Source organism: Coffea arabica, chromosome 8c (assembly GCF_036785885.1).
Source record: "Coffea arabica cultivar ET-39 chromosome 8c, Coffea Arabica ET-39 HiFi, whole genome shotgun sequence".
NCBI lineage: Eukaryota > Viridiplantae > Streptophyta > Magnoliopsida > Gentianales > Rubiaceae > Coffea > Coffea arabica.
Window position 1 is genome coordinate 29,078,278 of NC_092325.1, and position 22,023 is coordinate 29,100,300.

The following is a 22,023-nucleotide window of genomic DNA, read 5'->3' on the forward strand; positions in this document are numbered from 1 at the left end:
ATACTATAAATAACAGCTACGTTGCTGTTTCCTCTTTATTTTGCAGCGAAACCTGCTATCGAGTTTCCTTTGCTTGTTTTTAATCATAGATGTCTGAAAAGAAGCACTGGGAAGACTGGGAAACTGAGCTATACATCCGAACGTATGTTGAATGGCATAAGGATGGAAGGTGGGAGGCAACTCGAACCACTTTCGCAAACCACACTGCAATGGCTGCCTATTTGACTCAAGAAGTGGGGGTTATTTGCACTGGAGCTCAATCCCAATCCAAGTTCTATCGTGTGGTCGATAAGTGGAGACTTTTCACACACCTACGAGGTGATTCTGCCAAGCCAGAGACCGGGATAGGATGGGATGAGGAGCGCAGATGCTTTTTAGCCGAAAAAGAGCAATGGGCATATTTGCACAAGGTATGTTGTTCGAGCTCTGGATTCCACTATATTTGCTACTTAAATTTGTTCGTTTGTGCTTCGAAAGTGCTGAAATGCCTTACTTGCATACACATAAAATCCAGTTGAAGTGTGTGTTTGTTCGTGATTTTGTTCATATCAGATTAAGGTTGCTGGTCCTGTCTTAATGGTTCTTGTGTCATTAACACTGAGCAATTGTGGAGAGTGTGTATGTGGTAATAGTTATTACGCCGTTTGTCATACTATGGTCTTATCCTTCGAGTGATCTGTTATCAATTATGATTTCCAGTATGTTATTCATGCAATACATAATCCTTTTTTAGTGACCAACTTCAATATTTTCTGATGACGACTTGCTCACTTTCTCAACTTAGTGGAGCCAGTTGTGCCACTTAAGTTGATGCTCCACAAGTTTTATTTAATTTTAAAATTCCATTAGCACCTAAATCTTCAAGAAAATTACTACATTTCCTCCCACTGGCTTTTGCTGGTCCTTTGTGCTTGGGAACAACTACTGGATTCAAGATGCTTTAGGTGTTTGTGGACTGCTGTTTGCTTCTGTTAAGAGTGCAGTGTGTGAAGGCATTCTAATAAACTGTCTTTTCTTTCTTGTGTGCCTAATAGCTGGACAAAAGCTATACAGACTTCCAACACCCAAATAGTGCTGATTTGATGATCCTATGGGATGAGGTGATGGACGGCAAACATGCCACAGGCACCCGTGCTCAATCTTCGGCCCAACACCCACCCCAATTTGTGCCTCCTCGTGCCCGTAGACGTAGGGGTGATTCGACCCTCAAAGGCAAAGGAGTTGCTTCTAGTTCTGTCATCAACCCAGCAGATTCTAAGGGAACTTCGGATGATGATGGCAGCCCAAGTATGAGAAATCTCGGCAAGCGACCGGTGGGTAGTGCTCCACACAGTTCGGAGAATGAGGGCTCAAGAGGAACCAAGTCTCGAAAGTCGGGTTCGGAGAACTACCAAGAGGCACTGAGCAACTTCAATAGATATTCATCAATTGTTTGTACCGAAAGAGAAGCGAATGAGAAGTTATCAATTGAGGTTGCCAAACAAGCAGTTCTCGCGCTGAAGTTGGAGAAAACTGTACGCATGTATCTCTTGAAAGAATTGTTGGACAAGGAATTTCGGGCTTTATTTCTTAGCTTGGATGAGAGTGAGCAGAGGGCATGGATTGAGTTGTTCATCGTACCGAACATCGTCGTGAAGGTGCCGGGTTCGTAAGGGCCTAACTCAAACTCTGATTTAGTGCTGTTGTTTCTCTGTAATTGCTAATTCCAAATAGCTTGTTTCCCTGTGTAATTTGATTATATGTTGCTGTAACAAGTGGTGAAATTTTTATGTTCATCTTTTACCACCAAAATATTTAACTGGCCATTTGTGTCATTTCGGATGACCTACACAAAGGTGTTGTACCTTAAGTACTTGTCTTATATTCAGGATGTATGAGATGTCCCTTTTTCTTAACCGTTGTTAGCAGCTTAAAATCAATCATAATACATACACATCCAATCATCATGCATATGGAGGTTATGGGGAGGAGGGTTAACTGGCTAAGGCATGGCATCTTCTCTGTAGGGTCTGGATATTAGATTAAATGGGGTGATTTCCTTTTACTGCATTTGAAATTCGACCAAGTCTTGAAAGGTGAATGCGATAGGCCCTTGTTTGTTTCTTTGAGCCTCGTGGATCAGTGTAGTGAGTATGATCAAGGTGCCTGCATGAACAGATCTAAACTGCGAAAATCAATCTAGTCTTTTTTATTTGCTTGTTTGCTTTGACGTTTTAAAGAAAGGAAAAAAAATTTGAAAAAGAGTTAAACAAAGCAAAGAAAAAGAGGTTGCTTCATGCAAGGACACCAGATCTATCACTTAAGATACTAAAGTCACGCGTGCTATCTGAACATCTATACAAAAATCCAAAATAAAAAAGTAGATGCCTTGGGTCCCACTACACACATAGTTCAGTCCTCTTCCTCATAATTTACATCACAACCGCGCTACTCATCCCAGGAACAGAGAAAAAATATGGCCACACAAGCAAAGCTTCATATAATATGATGGGAATATGAAACAATAGGAGCGTCCTCGGGGAATAAAATTAGAAGAACTCGTTAATAGCTTCAATTTTTTTCTTGGATTCTATAAAGTTAAGATCAAAACAATATCCCAACTTTAGATCGCCCTACAGGAGAGCTACACAAAATCAACAATTGAACAGAATATATTCTTCATAAGCCTAAGAGACATTTTGCCATTTCTCAACAGGACGCCGAATTATTTGTAAAATTCAAAGTCAGTGTCGGGCATCTTCACATTGGCTCTATATCCAGTCTCAAAATCCTTGGGAAGTATAACGTATCGGTTCTTGCGAACTGCATGCATTCCTGTTTCTTGGCAAATAGCTGCAATCTGAATAAAAGAAGTGTAGTTGAAACTACTGCAACTTAAGTAAACTCGTTCCTTGTTTTATTCCTTAAATTGCCCATCGAAAGGAGCAAGAGAGACCCATTTCTTAAGCTCAATGGTGACACAGCAAATTGATTAATTGAATACGGAATGAAATTTACATTTAATCATAAAAAACAAAAAGCTAACCTCAATAGCACTTATTGCACTTGTGGTCGCGAAACATAATCCTCTAAATCAACCTCATCACTCAAATTCATTTTAGCAGTGCATGAGAATGCAGCAGACCCCGTAATTGAAACATTAGCATGAGGCAGGCATTTTAAGCATACAAAGCTAACCATTCTCCACGTCTTTGCATGCCACCAACTTGCAGGGAGTGTGAGGAAAATTACTAATAGAAACATAAAGAAGAAAAATGCCTCCAATACCACCTGGACGACGAGCCTTTTTTGACATCAAGCCAGCTTCTGTTTGACTGTTTAATCTATTCAGATGTTTTGAGGTTACTTTGAAGAGCAAATGCAGCAGAAGAATTTACCTCTGCAGGGTCTGGCTTTTACCTCATGCATGTATATGCAGTAATAGAGACAACCGTTGTCAAAAAAAACAGAAAGTGGGCAATCCCACTAACATGCCTGAAATGATTTTCGCAGAAGGAAATAGTTACAGCAAATATACAGGGGAATCCAAGAAAGGCACATGCATGAATAGCTTAGGCATCTCTTTCTGATAGACATCCCTGTGGTGCTGATAGACGTACGTAATATCTTCCCTACATGGATTGCATTCAATTTCCATTTTTGCCTTTAATGGAACTGATGATGGCTTCTCCTAGATGGTCGAATAAGCAAACAATTGGACATGTATCCAATTCCAAACTAAGAAAGGTAAGGCTACCAATTACGTAATACCTAATTATCAAGCTACCAAAAATAAGTTTTTTTTTTCTAATGAGTGTTCCAAATAGAAAGGAGGAGTTACGAATAGAAAAGTAAAAATGGATGTAGCTTTCTTAATTAAAAGGAAGGATTTAAGGTGTTAATTATTTTGAGAAGAGGATTATTAATTTGGGAAAGTACCATAAATGTGAGCTTGCACATCTAGCTAAGTATACTAACAAGTACCTTTTAGGCACCATGAAAAAAAATTTCTTAAAAAAAAAAACCCTTATTAGGAAGGTAAATCATATCCTACTCTTCGAGAGCTCTAGACTTGCAAGTCCACAATATTGATCAGTAGCAATCAGGGGAATCCAAGAAAGGCTCATGCATGAATAGCTTAGGCATCTCTTTCTCTAGGACAACGTCACAGCACCATGAAAAGTGGATGCAGGCGTCCTATAAAATTCCTCAACGTCAGCTAACTCAACCCTATATATATAACCTAACACTAGCCCATATATTTCGTACACGCATGAACAGATTAAGTATCTTTTTCTCTGTTCGACATGTGAAACTAGTACAACGTTACGGCACCGTTTTAGTGGATTAAACCAATTCTTTCAAAATTCCCCAACATTAGCTAACTCAACCCCATATATATATATATAGCCTACTAGTCTATATATTCACGCCACCTTCAGTTCTCATCATCAACGGCAAAACCTTGGGAATTTGTCTTCTTTGTTATTTTCTACCTTTTCTTCATAAGTGCAGAAGCATTGACGACCACCGGCACCGAAACCACATAAGGATTGGCTCCATCAGCTTTTGCCTTCCCCATCAAACTTCCAACTTTTGCTACTACAGCTACCATAAAGCTTTGTCCTGGACAGACGCTCCCCCTTCCACCGTCCGCCCCTCGGTTTCATCTTTCATTCATATGCTCTAGCACCATAGTCCTGCTACTTTTAAGACTTTAATCTGCATTTAATTAACAATTACTTTATTTTACCAATGCAGGCTTCTAGCTATTTCTCATTCATGGCAAACTTCAATCCGTACTTCGCTTCCTCCTCTTCTGCCTCATGCTCTGAAGAAGATGAAGAGATTATTCTCAATGCTGCAGCCATGCTTCTTTTTTCACCGGAAGCAGAACGTTATGATGGGCCTCTAATAAAAATACCTTGCCGCAATTCTGATATGCCTGGTTGGAAGTGGGTTCAAGAACTAATAACAGGTCACCCACTACGTATTTTGGAGAATTGCCGTATCACTGTAGATAATTTTCTGCGGCTGTGTGATGTTCTAGTAGGCAATAACTACGTACCTCAGAATCCACACAAGCATGTCTCGATCGAGGAATCGCTAGCCATGACTTTAGTTATGCTAAGCCATAGCACGCGAACTCGTGTCGTAGCCGAAAGATTTCAACATTCAACGGAAACCATCCATAGAAATGTAGCGGAAGTGCTGTTGGGGTTATGTCGATTTGCACAAAGAATTATTAAACCAAAACAAAGTGACGAAGTGCATCCAAAAATAAGATATAGCACCAAGTATTATCCTTGGTTCAAGGTAGGGAAATTGTTTTCTTGTCGTAGTAATTTTTTTCTTTTCCCCACGAGCAAATTTTTTTTTCTAAATAGCCACCGTTATTTTTAGCATCCATGCTAAGTCTGGAAAAAGAGTCTTGCAAATTTCAAGGTTCTTCATCAATAAAAATCCAGTTTCAGCATTTTCCATTGATTGAGGTAAACCGAGGACTGAAAAGAAGAAACTCCCATTAGTTCCTCTTGGTGCAACCCCACATCAGATGCTATGATGATTCAAGGCATCTTCTTAATAGTGGTGTCCGAACTAATTAATTGGTTACCTCTTTTGGAACCTACTGGATTTAACATTCGTTTGATGAAACTTTGACATTTCATTGCAGGATTGTATAGGTGCTTTGGACGGCACACATATCTCAGCTACAGTTCCGGCACACGAGCAGATGGCCTACACAAATAGGCATGGGAATCAAAGCCAGAACGTGTTAGCTGTATGTGACCATGATATGCGGTTCATTTATGTCTATGCCGGATGGGAAGGCAGCGCACACGATGCACGGGTGTTAGAACATGCAATGAGAATGCACACCGATTTTCCATTTCCCCCCCAAGGTTATTCATAGTTTGGCTATTATAAATAAGATGACAAAATTCAACATATATAATCGGGTTTGACTCCCTAAGTGACAAACATTTTTTTTTAAAGCGGAGAATTATTTGCTCATTAGTTGGGTACTAAACTTCTTTTCTTGAAAATAGGCAAGTTCTATCTCGTTGATGCAGCTTATAAGATGGTGCCGGGTTTTTTAGCACCGTTCAAGGGAGGACGTAACGTAAGAGTTGGACAAGGACGTGGTCGAGGACAAGGACCGAAAGAGCTATTTAATACTCGTCACTCCCAACTTCGTAATGTAATTGAACGATCCTTTGGTGTCCTTAAGCAACGATTTGCCTATTTAAGGGGTCCGGTTCCATATTCATATATGCAAACGCAAATCAATGTCGTTATTGCATGCTGTGCACTTCACAATTTTCTTAGGGAAACTCAGCCTTCGGATGATCACTTCATGATGTACGAGCAAGAGGACATGCAATTCGAAGGCGAGTGTGGAGCTCCTCCGTATCCACAAATTCAACCATTGACGTCCCCCCAAGAAATAGAAGAATGGAAGGGAATGAGAGATGAAATGGCTAATCAAATGCATGCCGCATCACGAAGGCGGAGACATTAGGTGAGTGAGAATAAAAAAACTAATACCCACAGTGGTATTAGACGATGCCAGGGTACGTCTGTATGGAAAACTTCAATAAGAAGGCGTACGGTGGAAATAATCTAGCTGAATGTGTGCTACTTTTAACTGTTTGTAATCACATGGTGATAATTAGTACAAGTATTATGCAAGTCTTCACTTTCTCTTGTGAAGCTCCTCTTTGCAATAAATGAAATTTTCAGTTGAGAATTGAGTTGTTAAATTGGCATTTATAAACACATTCATTTGGAATAAAGCTCCTGTTTACAGAACTTAAATTGCAATAAAACTCAGAACTTAACTTGCAATAAAGCTCCTGTTTACAGAACATATAAACTAAAATGCAGATGTCTGGAATAAAGTTCCTGTTCGGACAACTTAAATAGGCAATTATTAGCAAATTCCAGAAGTCCTGCGCAATAACAGATAGCCATGTTCAGCTTGCAAATTTGGAGACATCTCAGATTACTTAATGGTACAATCCCACGTTAGTGCTTATTTCTCCATGCAGGACTAGTGGGCCTGCAGCAAATTTTAGGAATCCCAGCCATCCTTCTGCTCACAATCGAAGTTCACAGCGGGTTGCTTCACGAGAGAAAAGCTGAAAGTTCACGAGAGAAAATCTCACGTGGCAGCCGGAATTCCTCCCAGTCGCCTGCAAAATGTCCTCGTCAGCAATTCTCACCTGGCCCACGCTGAATAGGATTATTTCATGGTCCAAACAATTATTTCAGCTATGTCTCCTAATTTGACATGAAGGCCAATAATATTTGAAATAATATTTCAAATATCACCTATCCAAACACTTCCAATATCTCATGTTTTCTAATCCAATACTGCTACTAATAAATATAATCAAAGTTTCCCGAATCTTCAACCACACGCTATCCATAATTGACTCGAACTAGGAAATCCCATGTGCAGTAAATTTTCGAGTCTTCTAGATTTGAAAGTAGGTCCCGAACGTGCCAGCACCAAATTAGCTGGAAAATTGTCCCTTTTAATCACGTTTGGCTTATTTTCCTACAATTAGCACAATTAACAGAATATAAGTAGAATCCACCAATTAAAATAATATTTGGCTAAAATCAAGGGAAAATATTCACAAATATACCAACAAAATACACCCTATCAATCCCTCCTCCCACACATCTAGATCAGGTTTGTCCTCAAGCATGATAACAACCAATCAAACAATTGAGCTCAAACAACAACTATCCCCCAAATCACCCATTGCCAAAATACAATTAAACACACATTTCAAGTACTAGTGGTTAGCCTCCAAGAGATATCTCTCCGATTAACTTTTAAAACCAAGAACTCTTTCAATTCCTGGCTAACTAATATAAGGATATAAAATATTCAACCAACATTCGTCAGCAAATGGTTCAACTATTAAGCAAAATCTCAATATTAAAACTAATAGATCAGCAGGCTAACACAATCATTCACACATTTGCACATTTTTCACTTTTTCACAACTTTTTTTCTTAAAATATTCCCATGTTTGAGCTCCCTTTTTTTTCCAGGGGAAAAAACTTAGTCCTTAGCCATTCAAGTCTTTTGACACAAACTCCAATAGCTGTCAAATGAAGAAGTCCGATTACTCAGTTCTTCATTCCTTAAGAACCACATCCTCATAGCTATCATCACTTTTTGACGCAAAAGTTGACACTTTTGGTGAAGGAAAAAAGAGCTCAAGCACTGGTTTACCAGTATGGAGCCGATCCCTTCATTTGGCGTGCCGCACTATTCCACTGTGCATTGGTAGAACAGGTTAGCACTCTGGCTTTTAGTTCCTATGCGCCCGCCCCAATCATAGCCGTCTTGTCACCATCTCTTTATTAGAGGTCGTTTTCATTCCTTTATTGAATACGAACCCCCTCTGGGAAGCCGGACTAACCTCTGAGGGAACCAAACCTAAAACTCATCGATGGTTTTTCTATGATCACATACTGAAATATGAGTTCCTGTTAGGTAGTGATTACCAGCAGAGTATAACCAAACATTATTCAAATAAGCATTAGAAATAAAATTAAGGATCACAATCATGCTTCCTTTCCCAAACATAGAGAACTAAGATTATAACTGAATCAATTCTAATAGGTCACAATTTTGTTATATATTTTATAATTAATTCCCTCGCATTATACTACCAAATGTACGTTAACTGGCAGATTTTATTTATTTTTGGGAATTTGTGCTGTTCACAGGGAGTTGGAACAAAAAGTGATAAAAAGGCGTAAATTCCTCACTACATTGGTTTTGAGATGTCTAGCATTGCAAAGTGGCCCACAAACCATGCCGAAATTACCAAGTTGTACATCTTCGGATTAGTCAAATTAATTTTGGCGGTAGTTAACAGAAGAATTTGAGTAGTAAAAGGAAACAAGAGTCCAAATGAAGATTGTTTCCATATCCAATGGTCGAATACGCAGCCTAGGGGCAATTTTGGGGAACTCGGCCTTTTTCTTCCTTTGGTAGTCTTCCAAAAAGATAGAGATTGACAGAGACTGGGAGACAGTTTTGATTACTTGTATTTTGACTTTTTCATCTTATTCTGCCTATTATTCCACAGTTGGCCGCAGAGGAAGGAACAATTGGTCATTCTTTTGACCTTGTAGTTCTTCATTATTATTATTGAATCGGCTTTCTTCATCGAATTGAGGAACGATGTATGCAACAATTCTTTTTGCGATTTTGCGTGAGATTGTTCCAATGGAGATGAACTAAATCTCTTTTTCTAGTCAAGAAATAACAGAGGCTTTGGTTCATCTAAAAATTATGAGATCGAATTAATTTTATTTATTCCTCTTATTTACTGGAATTTGCATATTTTCTGATTGTAGTGCTTATGGTTGTTTTATTAATTGAGTATCCTGGGCCCGGACGTTGAATTAATTTAGCAACCTAGTGTCAATTGGAAGGTTAAATCCGTAATTGTTTAATTGCTCTAAAATAGTAACAACTGGTATGATTGTATTTGTGTCAGGGAAATACGCGGGCTAATCTAAAATAACCCTGGTAGTGTATTATTTGGTTAGAATAGCGCTTCTCTAATATGTAAGGTAATTGGGGAATTAAATCTTACGGGCGTACATAGGATTATTTCTTGATTAGAGTAGTGATTAACGAGCGTACCTTAATCACCGACACAGTAAGGAGGAGTTGACTGTCATAGCTTGTTTGGCAGTTATAATTTATTTATTGGTTAATAATTGGAATTGCCTTTGCATCGATAATCAATTCAGTGAATCATTACCCAAATTATTTCTTGGCTAGAGCTTAGTTATTATTAATTTGGTTTTAATACTTTGTCATTTAATTTTTTGTTGGCTATTTATTTTTATTTGAACCGTTTCATTATTACCATTTTTATAATAAAAAAAAACCCTTTGTTAATTTGAATTTCAAAAGAGACAAATATCCCCAGTTCGTGTGGATTCGACCCTACTTATCACTATCTACAAAAATTATATTTTGTTTGAGCAGGTATTTATTATTGCATAGACTCGACAACCTGTCAAATTCACATGAAAAATGCTAGACAAATATTTACAATGCATAGAAAAGTTAACTAAAAAGTGCAAAAGTCACAAAATTTCAAATATTCACCAGAAAAACACCCGTAGACCTTACCACGTCATACTTAACACATTAGCACATAAAATCTTAGCAATGGTACAATTTGAGACAACTAGTTATTGCTTATCAAGAATAACCACAAAAATACACAAGAAGTGGCAAAAATTGGATAAAATTTGAAAAAATAAAACAAAAAATTGCAACAAAAGTGCCTACACTTGCATTTTTCCAATATACTATTCTCTCCCCCACATCTAAATCTTACATTATTCCCAATGCTAGAAATAAAGAACAATAGAAAAGGAAAAAGAGACAATGAAACTTCCCTAATCAACAAGGGGGGCATGGCAGCTATGGGTGAGGGCAAAATGAGGAGTACAATGGTCGGAATGGTTGCAGCGCTAACCACAATTGGAAAAGGCGAGCAATGGCGATGACGTCCAAACTCGGTGACAATTTTCGAATGGCGAAGGCAAGGTGTTCTTCATCTAGAATCCAAGGGGGAGAGAAAAAGAATGAAAAGAAAGAAAGAGATGAGGGAGAAAGAAAGAAAAGAAATGAAGGAGAATAGTTAGGGTTTCGTTTTTTTTTTTTTTTTTTGCTCTCCCTTGATGGAACAAGAAACGGACATGTCTTATTGCTCTGTAGTTTTCTAATCCTGGAGTAAAATTTTCACAAGGTTCAACGTGCCCTCCAGATGTGGGCACGTCTTGTTGGTATGTAGTCTTGTAATAGTGAAGTTGGGTTATTTACGAGTTATAACGTGCCTCAAGAGATGGGCACGCCTTGTCGCCTAGTCATCCTCTAGAATTACTGAAATTAAAATATGAGTTTTTCAATCAATTAGGCATGGGCATGCTTTGTCTAATTGAAGTCTCCTGACCATTGAAACATAAAAAAAAAATTAAATACACTAAATATGAAAAACCAAAGATAAGCATAATGAAACTAATAATAAAAATGAACTAAAAAGTGAATTGGGTTGCCTCCCAGTAAGTGTCTTTCTTTAATTTCTTTGGCTAGACATTACCATTTTTGTTCACGGAGGATAAAATCTTGTAACTCGTTTCAGTGCTTTATCCTCTATGCAATCCTGATAAGCCACGTAAATAGACTGATCTTTAAGCACGGGAGTTACTTTCTTCCATTGACTAGTAGATGACGCCAAACAAGTAAGCAATAATTTTAATTCTTCGCTCACTCCTCCATCATGAGCCCTTACCGGTTCAAGATATTTGTTTATAGCAACTCCTAATTTATTTCTGCCATGAGGCTTAAAAACTTCTGGTATAATAAAGTCAATTTTACTAACAGAAATTAGAGAATAAGAGTTAGAAGAATATTGGCTAGGGCATGGAAGAGGTGTCATCACATTTGGGAATTATTCACTGAATTCATTCACTTGAGTGATTTGAGATTGGGGTTTAATTTCTTCCTTTTCACCTTCCTTTTCAACTACATCTTTAGATCTTTTTTCGTGAGACTCCTCGTCACTTGTCAGGGTAATTGCACTTTTATCTTCTCCAAGATTGATAATGGTTTGTAAGGGCAATTCTTTATAATTTGAGAAGCCAGTTGCGTCACTTCAGATGGCATTAGACATATTTGATCCGCCAGGTTTCTAATGCTCATTTCTGTCTCCTTTTAAAATCGATATGTATTAATAGCTAGTGACTTAACCATTTCTTCAAGAGAAATACCTGACGTGGATGACGGCTGTTGCTGTTGATAATGATGTTTAAAACCTAATAACTCTGTTGCATAATTAAACTTGGAGTTATCCAACCATCTTTGATCATACCCATTTGAATAAGGGTCGTATCACGTTTGAAATAGTGGTGAAAAATCTCCAAAAGTAATGATTGGGGCACTCAGGTTATTTTGAAATGAGAGCCATATGTTGGTTAAATGATCCGAAACATAACAAATTTCACAAGTTGCAATAACTGATTTTTCTGCATGAGAAATTAGTGTATTTAAAGGTTGATCATTAAAAAACACATGAGCCTCATTATCTCTCATAGGAATAAAATCCAGTCTATCACCAAAATATTAAATGTTAGCAGCCATAAACTATTTTAAAAAAAAGAAAAAAAATAAAATAAGATGAATTCAAAAAGAAACAAATTAATCAGACATCAACCCCCGGCAACGGCGCCAAAAATTGACAGGTGTCGTGTTTGTAAATAATAAATTCCTACTCACAAAAATATTGATTCAAATATAATGGTAAGTAGGGTCATCTCCATAGGGATTAGAAGGAAAATTTGCTTCTTCTTAAGTGAAAATTAATTGGGGGGAGTTTGGAAAATGGAAGTTAAAACAAATAATCAACTCAAATAAAAACAATTAAACTAAACAAAGTAAATTTAAATCAAGGATAAGCAAGCTCTAGCCAAGAAAATAACTTCAGAAGTGGTTCATAGAACTAATCATCGATACAAGAATTATTTCATGTATTCATTAATAAACAGGTTATAGTTGGCAAACAAGCAATGACAACCAGTTTTTCCTTAGCGTCTCGATAGTTAAGGTACGCCCATTAACTACTTCCCTAATCAAAAAACAACCCTAGGTAAGCCTATAAAATTTAATCTCTTGACTGCACTAGAAACTAGGAAAACCCTATTCTAATCAATAAACACACTACCAAGGTTTATTTAAATTAGATCATATATCTATATCTACTACTACTAATAAATATATTTCCTAAATAAAAGAAAGAAACTACAAGAAGTAATATCTCATTTTTCCTAATCCAATAGTACTACTAATAAATATGATCAAAGTTTCCCTAATCTTCAACCACAAGCTGTCCGTAATTGACTCAAACTAGGGAATTCCACACATAGTAAATTTTTGAGTCTTTTCGATTTGAAAGTAGGTCCCGAACATGCCACCACCAAATTAGCTGAAAAATTGTTCCTTTTAATCACGTTTTGCTTATTTTCCTGCAATTAGCACAAGTAGAATCCACCAATTAAAATAATATTTGGCTAAAATCAAGGGAACAATATTCACAAATATACCAACAAAATATACCCTATCAATTCCTCTTTTAATTTGTAAAAGAAATGATCATAGGATTAGAAAACTTTCCAATTGATGATATGAGTCACTTGAGAATTTGAGATAGGAGGAGAAATTGAGTGGAACTAGTTGAAATTATGATATAATTATCTTTTTTTTACTTGATATTATGTGTACTAAAAGGTAGAATGAATGGTTGCATAATGGCTATTTACCTGGTTTTGTTGAACTGAATTCAAATGTTGCATATGTTCTATTTCAAACTTTTGGATCATTATTAGTTGGTATTTTTTATTGTTTGAGGACAAGCAATGATTTAAATGTGGGAAAATATTGTAAATGTTTATTTTGCATATTTTTAGCATGTTTTATTACTTAATTTTTTATTTGTTCTTTGGGGTTTAAGGATGAAAAATGCACCTATTAAGCAACCATTTCTTCAAGTAGCATTTAATAACCAAAACTTGCATTTGAATGGTTTAATGTGCAAAACGTGTTAATTTTATAGGTTTGATGTCTCATGTTCATTTCGGATCAAGAGGAATACAAACAGGATGTTAGAGATGATTCGAGAACGATTCAAAAATGATAAAAGGTACAAAATTTGTATTCTGAGGAGAAAACGAGGACCAAAACCAAGGTAACCCACGTTTTGGCCCTCGGATTGGGATGAACCAGAAAAAGACAAGAATAATGCAGGGGAGGCAAAATGAGGAGTAAATCGAGAGTCATCGCCTACGTTTTCTTACCACCATTTTCTCATAGCAGCTGTACAAGTTTCATAACCACTTGCACAGATTTCCCACAACTTTCTAGCTCATTTTTTCTAGCAGGATTTCGGTTGTAGCTACCCAAGAAATTTTAAAGATTTCAAGAAACACTTTTTGAAGATTCCACGGAACTATTTGCACAACTTGAAATGGGATTGATTGGAGCATGATTCATCAATAAATAGGCCCTCTTGTGAAGCATTTTTGTAATTTTTGAGACTTGAACAACTGCACCAAAATGTAGTCTTTCACTAAAATTCCCTAGTTCACTAAATTAGTGTAGATTAGTGTAGTTTATCCATCTTGTATATAGCTAAGCATGGATGGAGATTAATGATGAAGAAGGAGAAATTGGAAGCTCATGTGTCATGGGTGACCTCTCTCCTAACTCTTGATTTCTTGTATTTGATTCATATATTTAGTTATAATACAAGTTTTGCTCTTGTTTCCCTTTACTTCTTCATGTTTTATTAGTTTGTATACCTAGGGAATGGATGAACTATCTGTGCTTGTTGTGTGATGTTTTCATGGCTATTTGAGTTATATCTTATGCAATTTATTTAGCACTTGTGCTTCTACAATCATGATTAACTGATCATTAATTATGATTATCTAAAGGTATTATATCATCAATAAAATTGTGATTTAACATTAGTTCATGGAACTATTAAATCTAGGAAGTATTCTCGCAAAAGTAGGGAATCATCTTTGTGATTTTAACCAAGCAATTTCGTTGATCCTAATGAGCTTATAACTAATTCTTTCATCACAAATTATAGTTGAAGGATGGTTATATGTAAAGTTGGTACACTGGAAAAAACGGGTATCATGTACATTAGAAAACTATGCCACACTTAGCCAAGATAATAAACTTGCTTAACTGGTAATTTCACTTGCATGAGTAGATAGGAATTCTATGAATTTAGGAACCTTTATGCTATTAGTTTTACTACTTTTTTTGCATGTTTTTAGCATAGATTTATTTGTTTGAATTGTGATAGTCTAAACAATAAAAGTGTTCGAATACCACATATAATTGATCATTTTTCTATTACATGGACATTCGAATATTTCCTATATTCGTATATGACCTATGCACTTGCAGTAGTGGAAGTTTGAATTATATTTAAAACTTATAAGCAATTAAGATTTCAGCTTCCCACATTTCATCTAACTTCAAGACTAACTTATAGAGTCTATAGACCATGCAAAAGATACAAATCTGTCAATTGTGTACTGTTATATGACTTACGACTATTTAGTCTCTTCTCCATCCATAACTCAATGCTTAGAGTACTAGTCCAAGAATCTTGTCATCTTCCCGGTGGATGTAATGCAAATTAAGAAAACATAAAAAAGAAAGACAGATTTTTGAAGCCAAAGTAACTTTTCCAAATTCGGATACTGTATGTATTTCATACAGTATGGTGAGTCCTTTAAAATTCAGATACTGTATGTATTTCATCGTATGACATCTCATCTAAACATAATACTTAAGTGTTTTCATTAAAAAGTTAGCTTCCAAAAATGACTCAAATATTGAAATGAGGAAGTAACACGAGTTCAGACCATAATATGTTCTAAGGTGTTCGGTTCTTCTCTATTAGTTTTTCTCAATTATCTACCAATTTATATTCTTTTTCAATTTACATGTACGTAAATAATTAAAATTTTGAAAAAATTATCTAACTTGCCGCTTTTATTTTGATGACTAGATCAACATACTTAAATATCAATTTTAACTTGTACAAAACATTTACATGGTGTAAAATACATAAATTATATTAAATTGCAATAATTAATAAAAATTAAATGATAAAATATTTTAATGCAGAGTTTGTTTTTTTTTTTTTTTGGGGTAAGAGTTTGATTTTCTTGGTCCAACAAGGAGAATCACTATCAGATCGCATATCAAGACTTTTCATTTTGACCCCTATTGACTAGTTCTCTTCCTAGTGACATGGATTGCATTCTATCTGTGCGCGACCATGCTCGTTTGTTCCTGGCCGACCAGTCATGCACTACTGTATATAGTGCGTCAGCAGAATTCGTTAGTAGGTCCATACCTCAATCTCCTAAACAAGTGACAAGCCTTGGAAGCTTACCCAAGGCATCGAAGAGTAAATTCTTAAATTGTGGTGGAAAAAAAAAGTTATTCTACAAAGAGGATAATTTTTGAAGCTAATTCTAGGATTATGATCTTCGCATTTGTGAAATGCAAATGCGAGTTCAAAGACTTCGCATTTCACAAATGCGAGGTCAGTGTTTCATGAAAAAAAGAGAAAGATTTTAGAAAAAAATAAAAAATAAATAAATAAATGCCAGCTGAGGTACCTCGCATTCGAGAAATGCGAGGTACTCAATCTAAAAGGCAGAGTTTTTGGTCCTCCCACGAATAGAAACAGCAACAGCAGCCAAGCAGCTCCACCCACGTGATTTTGCTTTACTTTACGCATCCCTACGTGGTTCTCATAGCAGTTCAACAGGTTTAAACTGCCTTTGCAATTGAACTAAACTGCAACTGTGTCTGAGCCGCTGCTCCCAGTGGAATTCGCTTTTCTCTTTGCTTGAAGTGACCTGCATAAAGCCTCGAGTTTTTCCTTCTGGTTCCTTGTTCTCTCCAGCTGTTTCTTTAGGAGTTTGCACTGGATAAAAAAAGGCACCAAGAGAAGTTATTTAACACATAAAAGGGGATTACAAAAACCAGATAACACATTATAGTAACCACCATATATTCACTGCAACCAAAGGATAAAACGATAGGCACCAGTGATCTCGCATCTTAGTGGCCTCGCATTTCATAAATGCGAGGTCTTGTTTTCTTTTTTTTTTTTTGGATTTCGCAGGTCGAAAATTCAAGGAGATTTCGCATTCAGCAAATGCGAGCTCGAAAACCCTTGGACGGAATCTCATACTCAAAACATCCCCGTTGTAGATTGTTTTTAAAATTCATCATAATTTTAGAAATTTCTCAGGCATGGAAGTTATACCAAACGTTGCTAAAAGTATGTAGTAAGCTCTAGGAGTTTCAAGAACGCTCTGGGTTGTTTAAGAGCCTTGTGGAATGGTCAAGAGCTTTGTACATAAGAGTTGTTTTGTATAGAAAGTTTTAGAGAGGATTTAGTATAGAATTCTCTAGAGACTTGTATAACTTTATTGACTTACCTATAAATAGAACAATCTTCCTCATTTGTAAATGAACTTTGGAAGTGTTCACAAGTGCAATACAAAGTTTTCCTTAACCTCCAACAACCTTCTTCTTTGCTCGTTACATTTAGCTTCTGCGCACCTAGAGGTTAGGCTGAACTAGCAAACTGTTCATAACTTAAGTTTTGAACAATCGCTAGTGTCGCACGGTGTATTGGTTTATAGAAATTTAAGTAGCTCATGATGCTAGGAAGGTGGAAGGTCACCTGATGTGGATTAAAAAATTTTTAACTCATCTTTGATTGTAATCATTGCTTATTTTCTTGTTGTCTTCGTGCCAACTATAGCTATAGGAACTAAACTAAAAATATACTATTAGAATGGGGACATAACTCTTAATTGGCAAATCATTTCGGCTCCAATTGTTTAACTAATCAAAGTTTTTTTTTAATAAAAGAAACTTCTAAACATGTCACTGATTATCATTTTGTTTCACATACAACTTTCTCGAAAAAGTGTATCAATTTACTTTTCTCAATATCTCCTCTAAAAAATGCAATCTATCATAATTCTGGTATCTACAAGAAGGAGAAAATTAAGGTATATGCATAATTGACTTTGGAAACGTATTTGGGGATGAAGCAAGTTTCAAGTTCCATCATTTTGATTCAATGAATACTCAGTTCTTTTTGCGCTGGAAAGAAAATTTTCCTTCAACTACCGGAAGATGATATTAACAAATGGTGAAAGGCATGTAATTAATAGTCTATTGACAAAGAAAGAGGAGACTACAATCGAGTCAACTAGCAGATAGCAACAATAATGAATGAGAGTGTTGACTTGTTTATACTATAATGTTAGATTAATAATAAACAAGATTAAGAATTAAAATAAAGAGATCCTTTCCTTGTTCATGTCAAGTATGTTTTGCTCCACACGATCGAACTATTTTTTTGTAGGCAGCAGCTTAAGAAAACAGAATTATAAAGGGCAAATTATCCAATTGGCCCTTAAATTCTTTGTTTAGGTAAAAATAAGCACTTCATCTATTTTTTGCTAACTTTAAGCCCTCGAACTTGTAAAATTAGGCACCCGTGACCCTTTTAAATAGTTTCTCCGATATTGCAACCGAAAGGCCAATTCACACGAATGCCAGTGTGCTTCTTCAAAGGGCATTTTTGTCCACATTTTCTAAGCAAAAAGGGAACAATTCCATTATCATTTTATCAACGGATTTAGCTTTGCTCCGTAACTCCTATCTCTGCCTCTTGGTAGTAGCATTTGTTGTATTACTATTATATTTGTATTATCATTACTATTATCCAAAACCTCACAAATGTCGGAAGCAAAGGACCCAGCGATAAAGCTGTTTGGGAAGACAATACAGCTGCCAGAGGCTCCTGCTGCTGCGATGGTGGCTTCCGAATGCGGTGTTGATGCTTCAGCTCTATCTAATGATATTTCCGCTGATGATACTTTAGTTCAAGATCATCCTTCTTCACCGAATTCTTTACCTGAAGACAGTAACCCAGATAGAAATGGAGCGGAGGAAGAATCCGACAAGGTTCCTACTTGATTACTTCTTTATTTCGTAAATGACCCATTACTTGAATTTGTGAAAGGAATGATGGGTTCCATCTTCGTTTTCAGATGTTTTGGGTATGCAATATACAGTTGAATTTCTGCGACCTTCTTTTATCTTTTGTTCAGCTTCTGATTTGGGGTTTTTGGGTAATATGATTCAATTTGAGTATTTTATTAACTTTTCCGGTAAGTGGGTGTATTTTGGATTGGGGAAACTTGTCACTTTGATACCATCTCCTTCATGTTTCTAGTGATTTTGCGAGAAAAAGGAGTTGTTCCCTTTTTGCTTAGAAGATGCAGACAAAAATGCCCTTTGAAGGCATTCGTGTGAATTGGCCTTCCGATTGCAAAATCGAAAAACTGGTTAAAAGGGTCACGGGTATCCAATTTTACAAGTTCGAGGGCTTAAAATCAGCAAAAAGTAGATGAGGGGCTTATTTTTACTTAGACAAAGAGTTCAAGGACCAATTGGATAATTTGTCCAATTATAAATGCTTTATCAGGTAAACGTCATTACATTCATTGGAAAAGTAGCATTTGGATTTCCAAACGAATAAACAAAAGATAAAAGAAAATTTAAACCAAAAGAAAAAAAATAAAAAGAGGCAAGACAGACAATTATAGTATCAAGGATGCCTTTCATGCATTAATACCAAAGAAAGGATGAACTGATGATCCAATTTCCAGAGACGCAATAGATCCAGAAGCCCTGGGCGCTTTCGACCAAGAACCCAAAATATTTCAGACATCTTTGGCTTGTTACAAATGCTAGTACCGGCAAATGCCACCATACTAGTTGCAGTAAGATAGAAAATATTTCAGCAGGCAACAAGAAATGCTCATTTACTGCTGAAGGGAGGGAAGGGGGAAAAGATCTCGAAAAAAAAAGTATCAAAGAAGAATTCCATTTAGCAGCATGCAGCTTAAACCGTTCAACTCGAGCAATAGCTAGAGATATATGCAGGAATTTCTGAAAACCATACACTACTGTGAAGTTCAAAACTCTACACGGATATCACTTTGGAGTGCAAGATATTTAGTTTTAGGCACTCCAGCATCACTCACTTTTGCCAGTGCCAATAGTATGGACAAGGTATAGTCATCTAATAGACCTGTTAATTACCACATATCACCCTTTCAACAAGCAAAAAGACAATAAACAAAAGGAATATCTAAGGGCATGGTTGATCTTCCCTTTCTCCACCAGATGCTTCATCCTCTGAGATATTTATGAGATCTACTACCTACGAAGAGAGTTGAAGCGACCAAGTGACTTCTTTATACTGATGGAACTACAGTTATTGCCAGAAAAGCTCATGCTGACATCAAATGGACAGTGCTATAGTATTGTACTCAGAAAAGGGTATGAGCATTCTGGCGGTCCTACTTTGTTGTAAATATTGCCAAGATAAAGATGTGTAATGTATGGAAACTGACTTTACATTTTGGCAGGTTCATTTCGGCAGCTCATGCAATATTCAGCTTCTCATTAAACATATAGACTAAGGGTGAACGCCTGGGATCCACGTCGGACATGGTCATCCTCCGCATGGCGGCATGGGATTCGTTTGATACTGGCGTGGAGCGAATGCATTGGTTGGCAACTGTTGTCGCTGCACCGGATCATTCCTCCCGCCGTGTGGCTCCTTTTACTTCTTTATTTTTTTTCCCTGCACTGTTTTCTTCTTTTCTTTCTGCTCAGTGGGTGGCTGGCTGAGCTCGTCGGTCACCTCTCTGCCACTTCGCCAGTCTCCTCTGTACCGACTCCACCCACTCGAAGCTTTTCCTCCTTGTGCGCTCTTCTTTGCACTCCAAGTTTTACTTCCTTCTGCACTCAATTTCCCCTTCCTCTCTGCTGTTGTGTTTCCTCCGCATCATCAGCCTGCTCCCCCCTCACCTTGCTATTCACTTTATGCCCTTACACATCTTCCACCTTCGAAGACCCGTCTTTCGTTGGTCCACTTTGCCTGTATCCGTTAGGTTGCCCTCGTCAGGCACCTCTCTGCTTGCTGAGCAAGCTCATCTCTACCGGCTCCATCCTACTTCTGTCCTTCTTTTTCTTTCTTCCTCAACCACAGATTTCCTTTTCTTTCATTCAGTTCCAAAATTTATCTTCTGCACCCTGCATTTTACCAAATTTTATTTTTTTTCCTCTTCGCTTCTCCTCTTTTTTTTTCCACTACATCGCTTTGTCCACGCATCTCTTCCCCTCTCCTCCCATCCTACGGCTGCATCGCCTCAGCCTTTACTGTTCCTCTCTATCCCCTTACACGCCTTCTCCTCATGCCTTCTCCTCCTACTGTCTTATCCTGCTTGCTGATGGATTAGGTTGTTGCAATGATGACCCATGTAGCTGCTTCTTCTTACCTCTCCCCACGATTATCCATTTGTTCTTCCGTTCCTGTTTTCCTACTACTGCTTCTCCTCCCTCCTTCCCATTTCGCTGTGCCAGGTAACCTCTCCTCCTTTTTTTTCACCTGCTTTTATCACCTTTTCCGTTTTCCTTCCCTGTCGCCCTCTGCCTCGCCCTCTGATCGCCGGTTTGTCTTATGTATTTTCCTTTTCTGCACGATGTTTGTTCATTGCACCTCCAACCAATTAAAGCCTCTCTTTTGAAGAAATCCCTCCCCCCTCTTTCCCCTTCCCCTTCTGATTTTTAGCAGGATCAGTGTGTGCTTCTCTCTCCCCCTTCCCCTCCAAATTCCTCTTGTATGTTACTTTAGCGATATCCCCTCGATTTTCTCCCTCAAATTACTGTTTGCATCTGATTCTTAGTCTTTCGTACGATTTCTTTTCCGCATTTTGTTTACATGCGCCTCCTTTTCCTTATGCAGGACCGTTTCAACTACTTCGTCTAGCTTGTTCTTCTGCTTTCGCCTGTCTGTTGCTTCAGGTAATTTCCTTCTGCTTGGTTTTGCATCACCCTATTGTGGTTTTTTTATTCTTATTGTTGTTGTTATCGGTTGCTTCTCTGTTTGCTCCAATCTCTCCCCCCCTCTCTCTCTTACTGCTTAGCTTGTTCCGTTCCATTACATGCTATGTTTGCTTTCTTTTTACACGCTTAACTTGCAATGTGTCTTCTTTTGCTTCGTTGTGTGCGACTTTATACTGCCTTTTGCATCTTTCCTTTCAAAGAAATACATTGGCCGTTATCTATTTCTATACTTTTCAAGCTCACATTATCCAAGCATGGATAAAAATGCTAAGAGACGTAAGAGGTATGCGGAAATGCCACATAGTCAGAAAGCTGACATGTTCCATCGCCGTCGAGAACGGAACGCTTCAAAGAAGGCAGCCACTACTGTGCCTTCTTCTGGTAAAACGATCCGTTTTCAGAGGCCTATCCAGAATACCCAAGATTATTTTAATAGTACTCCATTAGGCTAT